Below are 6,826 nucleotides of genomic sequence, written 5' to 3'. Positions count from 1 at the left end.
CAAAATTAATTGGCTACCTTAGCCATGTTCATTCATTTCAATGAGCCTATGCTGGGGCTGATGGAAGTTGAGAGTCCAGCAACATGTGGACTTCCTGCCCTAAATGGAGAACATAGAATGGAATCCTTTTCTTTCAGAATTTCATGTTGGGTGCTAGAGGAGGATGAGGTAGCAATGCATCTTGAGTCTATATAGCCTCAGATTTCAGAGAGATTTCAAGTGGGGGATGTAGTTTAACTCCTTGCAGACTGGGGAAGTCCACTGCTAGGTGGACTCCCACTGCTAGGTGGACTCTAACTAAAATCTCTAACTAAGGAAAGTTCATTGCTTTCCAAGGGTGTTGAACAGTTCATACCACCAGGCAATATTTAGTAATGTGTGGTCTAAATCCACTCATTAAGTTGAACCCATTGGTTTTGGTTCCTATCCCTACAATGTGCAGCAACAGAAGACAAACTTAGCTTCATCTATTTGAAGGTGGCTTTCATATTACCGGTACTTCTTAATTGTGCTTTCTTCAGGCTAAACATGGCCAGTTCCTTCAGCCATTCCTCATAAAACTTGAGGTGCTTCTAAGTGAGCTGTTGATTGAGCACTTATCCTGATTCATTTGTTCACAGAGCAGCTAGACAATGCTGACTTGTTAGTGAGCATTCATCTCTATCTGGTTGCGGGGAGTGTTTAGACAATGTTGCATCAAACACTTTCCATAGTTTCCAGTGCATTTCCTCATTACTTTCCATATTTCCCAAAAATCTGATATTTTGGGAAAGTGGGTTTGTTGTGCAAATCTTCCTGATCTACTATCACAACCTGAATTGGGTGGTATGTGCTTGAATCCCACCCCCAAATAGCAACAGTCTGTCTCCAGGCTTCTCAGCATCTTTGTTCCTGTTCCAGTTGGATGGTGTTGAAAGGAAGAGTCTGCTGTCCCAAACCTTTCCCAAAAGTAATAAAAAGTCCCTCCAACCACTAGCATAAATTTGTGTCTCTCCCTACCCAATCACATTGTCCTTAAAAAAAAAAAAAAGCATTGAGATTTATTTTCTGCCTGAAAACACAAGTTGCCTTCTGTTCAAAAAATAATTTCTCCTGGTGTGATTAAATTTGCTCTAAAACCATGTTGGCACACCATGCAGTCACACATCTGGAGAGGTGCCCATGTTTTTTGGGTTCACCCCAGTAACAGTGCAGCGGTAAGAGTTGAAGGGCTGCAACTGACCCCAGCTTAAGCCTATTAGCCTTGAGATAAGGCAAGAAACAGTCTAGGGAAAGGGGTTGACGGAGTCAGTATCTGGCGAACCTCAGATCAAATGGAGAATTTATTGACTAGCATAAAAGCACTTTGAGCGGTAAATTCCAGTGCTTTGGAGAACCAGGAGAATAGTTCTGATATTTTAATGAAATTCCTAGACTCAAAGTTCTTAAGGAACATAATAAGCCATCTTATACCGAGTCAGACCATTTGGTCCACCTTGCTCAGTATTGTCTGCATCAATTAGCAGTTCTCCAGAATTATAGGTATAGGACAGCCCTTATCTGGGACGTGGGTGGCGCTGTGGTCTAAACCACAGAGCCTAGGGCTTGCCGATCAGAAGGTTGGCGGTTTGAATCCCTGTGACGGGGTGAGCTCCCATTGTTCGGTCTCTGCTCCTGCCAACCTAGCAGTTTGAAAGCACATCAAAGTGCAAGTAGATAAATAGGTACCACTGTGGCAGGAAGGTAAATGGCATTTTTGTGTGCTGCTCTGGTTCACCAGAAGCGACTTAGTCATGCTGGCCACATGACCCGGAAGCTGTACACCGGCTCCCTCGGCCAGTAAAGCGAGATGAGCGCCGCAACCCCAGAGTCAGCCACAGCTGGACCTAACTGCCAGGGGTACCTTTACCTTTATCTGGAGATGCTGGCAGTTGTTCTCAATGAGCTATGGCACTTCCCCTGTAAATTTTCAGACAACAACCCTAACACATTTACTTGGGAACAGATGTGTCCTATTGAACTCAAGAGGATTTATGACTGAGTAGGCAAGTACAGGGTTACACTGTAAGTGTATGTCTTTTGCACCAGGCACCAGTTGGTAGATCTTAAGGTTTTAGTAAAAAAACACAACTACACCCAGAGTAGATCCTGGGACCCTGAATTCTTCCTACCCCTGTACTAGAATAATACAAGTGGCCTTAATTGATATTGGATAGAATTGAACGTTCTTACACACACACAAAATCACTGGTGACCTCTGGAGTATTTTCTCCTTTTGAAGAGTTCTGTTGATGCTTAGCACAATGCCTGTACCAACTTCTTAAAGCAGGGGTCATCAACCTTTTTCAGCCATGGGCCAGTCCACCGTCCCTCAGAGCATGTGGTGGACCAGAATTATATATATATATAGATATATATATTTGGGGGGGGGGGAATGAACGAATTCCTATGCCCCATAAATAACTCAGAGATGCATTCTAAATAAAAGCACACATTCTACTCATGTAAAAACACCAGGCAGGCCCCACAAATAACCCAGACATGCATTTTAAATAAAAGGACACATTCTACTCATGTAAAAACACACTGATTCCCGGACCATCCACGGGCCGGATTGAGAAGGCGATTGGGTCGCATCTGGCCCATGAACCTTAGGTTGCCTACCCCTGTCTTAAAGTCTTGAGTCACTTCACTTTGGGAGCAGTGGGATATATGGTTGTTATGCAAATATTCATCAATGGAGCTATTGTCCTGCCAATATTTAGGCTTTTAAAAGCATATTTCCTACAGGGTGTGTTCAGTATTAGTCTCCAGTATCAGGAGGAGAAAACCAGTTGTGCCACACTGCCCATGTTACATGGAATAAAATTGGTTCTTTCATTGCTTAGCAATGCCCAAGCAGTATTTGTAAACTAAGGAAACAGTGCCACGGAAAGGTGATTTCTGCTCCTTAGTAATCAGTAATATCAATTTCAATTCTCTTTGTTTCTCATTTTTCCAATCTTACACTCAGTTCTCCACATTTCCACAGGAATTTGCAATTTTTAAAAATCCTCATTGTCTGCATTTTAGTGTGAATTTATCCAAATAAAACATTTTTTATGCCCTTTTGACTAATGCACACTTTTTTGCAGTTTCCTGACACAAGGCAATTTTGTATGTTATTTTCATAAATGTATTCATTTTTTATGCATGCTTACTGCCAATATATGCATATTTGTAAAAGTTGGCTGGAAAACTGAATCGCAAAATGCATTTGTGCATTAGTTTGAGAAGGGTGAATTAGTTTCACATTAAAATGCAAACGAAACCAAATTTCTTTCCTTGTTCTTTCCTACTCAGAACAAATACTTCCCTTTTGGAAAATGAGGCAGTAAAGCAGGTGAAGCAGAGACCTTCAGAGTTTGGTAATGAACTGAGTTGGCAAGAGGAGGGCAAGAGCAACAAAGAGCCGGCCGCAGTTATTCAATTTACGGTCAGAAGTCTTCATTTTTGGGAGAGCTTGTGAGGCTGAGGCAGTCCACAAGGCACAAGACTGAAAACTCTTGGCAGCAAAAGAATCCATTTTTCCTAGACTGGGTGGCCACCCCTTCTCAAGCCTTCACTCTAGCCATGAAAGAACACTTTTGTATTCTTATAAGTTGGTGGATGGAATTTGTTTTGCGGAAACCGGGCATTCTGCCAAGGTTAGATATTTCTTGCTGCCCCAGAAAAAGAATTTGCAGCACTTCTAGCTCTCCCACCTACCTGGTATACCAATATTTGGGCGAAGATGCACAAGTATCTTACTTCTCTTCAGTACCACACTAGTAACTGAGTGCTATTCCAGGTTCCAGGATCAATTATCCATAATGCCTTTCAACTCCCAGCTGACATGCTTCTCGCATTGTGGGCCAATTTCAGAAGAGGCACTTCATTTTCAAATTTCAATTTTCCCTGCATGATGACATTACACTCATCTGTGCAATGATTTTTGAGCAGAACCCAAACTTTTGCATTCTGACATCGCACCCACCATTGCTAGTGTGTAGCATGAGACCTCAAGCAAGTCTCATAAACCTGTTGTGTCAATGCATTGTCCTGGCTCAAGGGATTTCTCAACATTGGATGTGCATCATGATGCAAAAGTACATGAGATGCATGCCCATAGCTTTGTCCATAGCAGATTTGGAAGGTGGTTGAGAGCAAGGAGACTCAGGACAATTTAAAGACACCCTCTACAATTTTAGTACAACAATGCATGATTAAGGACAGCTCCAATGCATGGGCATCTCATAGCAGAGGAGTGGGCAGAAAGTTGATCAGAATCTAGGGACAATCTCTGGGTGAGCTACTGCAGATCAGCAAATGCTTTCGACTCCCAAAACTTTGTTCACCTCAATGAGGCAGCTGAAATGAAGAAAGTTCATCCGGAGTGGATTTTTGTGTAAATGGCTTGAGGCTCATTTCAGTTCTGGTACTGAAAATGAATCCCTCCATGCAGAAAGCACCAGAAGGCTCCCAGTTTTTAAATTTTAACCATATGCCTTTTGGACCTGGTTCCTGTTGGTAGATCATTGGATTTGGGGGGGGGGGGGAGTGATGCAGCGCCTAGTCTTTCCACCCCAGCATAGTATATATGTGAAATATACTCTACCTTTCTCATAGCACATTTTATCATTGGAGTTGGGAATCCTAAACAAAGCCACTTTAGGATTTCAGTTTTCTCACTGCTCCTCAAAACAGCATCTTGGGTGGCCGACTGAGTGAAGCAGAGGACCTCAGCAGGTAACTGCCCAGAACATACTACTTGACGTAGTCCAGATTTAGCCAGGTCCCTTTCCTCAAGGCAGGGTGCCAAAAGATAAAATGTACCGTATTTTTCGCTCTATAGGATACACCGGACCATAGGACGCACCGGACCATAGGAGGGGGAGAACAGGAAAAAATTTTTTTTTTCTTGTTCTTCCCCTCTAAGTCAAGGTGCGTTCTGTGCATTCAAGGTGCATTCACCCGAAGCCTCCGGAGCCCAGCGGGAGTTCCCACTGGGCTCTGGAGGCTTTGGGTTCCTTTCGACCTGCTCTTTGGGGCTGGTGGAGGGGGGGGAGCGCTGCTTTCCCCCACCACCAGCCCCAAAGACCAGGTCGGGGAACAGCGGGATGGCGGCGCTCCGCCTCCCCGCTGTCCCTCAAGCTTGTGGGGCTGGTGGTGGGGAGAAGCGCTGCTTTCCCCCACCGCCAGCCTCCAAACCAGGTCGGGGAACAGCAGGAAGGCTGCTCAGTGCGCCCCAGGCTTCGGGATGCAGGCTGCTATCCGCAAGCCTTGGGAGCCCGGCGGGAACTCCTCTTACTCTCCAGGCTTCAGCGAAAGCCTGCATTCGCTCCATAGGACGCACACATATTTCCCCTTCATTTTTGGAGGGGGGAAAATGTGTCCTATAGAGCGAAAAATACAGTATATACTACCTAGAAAGCCAGTCATGCAAAGGCGAATGTCCACACTGAGCTGGAAACCTAGTGGAAATACGTTCTTTGGCGTATTAGGAATAGGAGGTGAAAAGGGGAGAGCAAGAGGCAGTGTCCTGTGAGGGGCCCAGTAGCCTGAGAACAAAATAGGGACAAACAAACCTTCCAAATACGCAAGTAAAAAGTGAAGGCACTAGTAGCAAGCAATGCTGTAAAATTTAGAGAAATGGCAGCACATATATACTTCTTTACCAGCCCCTAGCAAGCTAGTAAATAATTTTGAGGGCTAGCAACTTTTATGGTCTGCAATACTGTTTTGAAGGGTTTCCTTAACTGGTGATGCCAGAACCCTCTTTCTTCATTCAGGATCTTTCAAGTTTAGTATTGTGGTTGATTTGTCCTCAAATGTTTGGAAATGTCTAGAATTTGTTTTGTTAAATTTTTATATTATTTCTTAAATGAAATGCTACTTGGATTTTTTGCAGTCTAAAACATTTGTTAAATCCAGCAAACAAGCAATCTTTGGAGTTTGATTTCTAATTGGAAAATAACTGTTTTCCCCCTCCCTGCCCTTTGTTCATGGTTTTGCTCTGCAACCATAGATTGTACAGGCAATTTACAGGCATTTTGCATAGTTGGACAAGGATGTTATGATACACAGAACAGATTTTACTTAATATAGGCCCTGCTGTTTTGAGGGTGCCTCCAAGGTGCCTATGTTTTCCATCTGTTTTCCCACCAGCCTTCCTGAAGGAAAATCATGGAGAAGGTAGTAGGCAGGTCTGCTGCAATATATGGTACAGTGACATCTAGAACATACTGTGATACACACTAGTCTTATTGAAAATGCAAGGCAGACAAAAGAGAGAGCAGCAGAAGCCAAGACGAGGCTTGGCTAGCTCAGTCAGTAGAGCATGAAACTCTTAATCTCAGAGTTGTGGGGATAAGGCCCATATTGAGCTAAAGATTCCTGCATTGCAGGGGGTTGGATTAGATGGCCCTTGTGGTCCCTTCTGACTCTATAAATGTGCGGCCAGGAGTGTGGAGCTCCATCCTTGGTTCTGTCCAAACCACCTAAGGTATTTTGTTTTGTTGGATTCATGTGTAGCGTGCTAGTTGAATTTTCTCTTTTTTAAACCAAGATTCCGAAAGGCCAGTTTCAGTGGACTAAGTGAACTGCTAGGAGAGCAAACTTTCTAATTGCAAAGAAAATCCAGGTCAGGGAAACAATGGACACAAATAAAAATATACCTAATGGGAAAAGTTAGCCAGAAGGTGGCAAAGCAACATGGTGGGTCCAGTAAGAAGGTAGAATTTGAATTATTCTGTATGTCATCTTTGAACCAAAAACATTTAAATAGCTGCATTCTGTGCATCTTCTAAATAAGGGAAGGTCACAGTTT

The sequence above is a fragment of the Podarcis erhardii genome, assembly GCF_964252035.2.
Source record: "Podarcis erhardii genome assembly, chromosome: 5".
Taxonomy (NCBI): domain Eukaryota; kingdom Metazoa; phylum Chordata; class Lepidosauria; order Squamata; family Lacertidae; genus Podarcis; species Podarcis erhardii.
Note: the sequence above shows the minus strand (reverse complement) of the source record.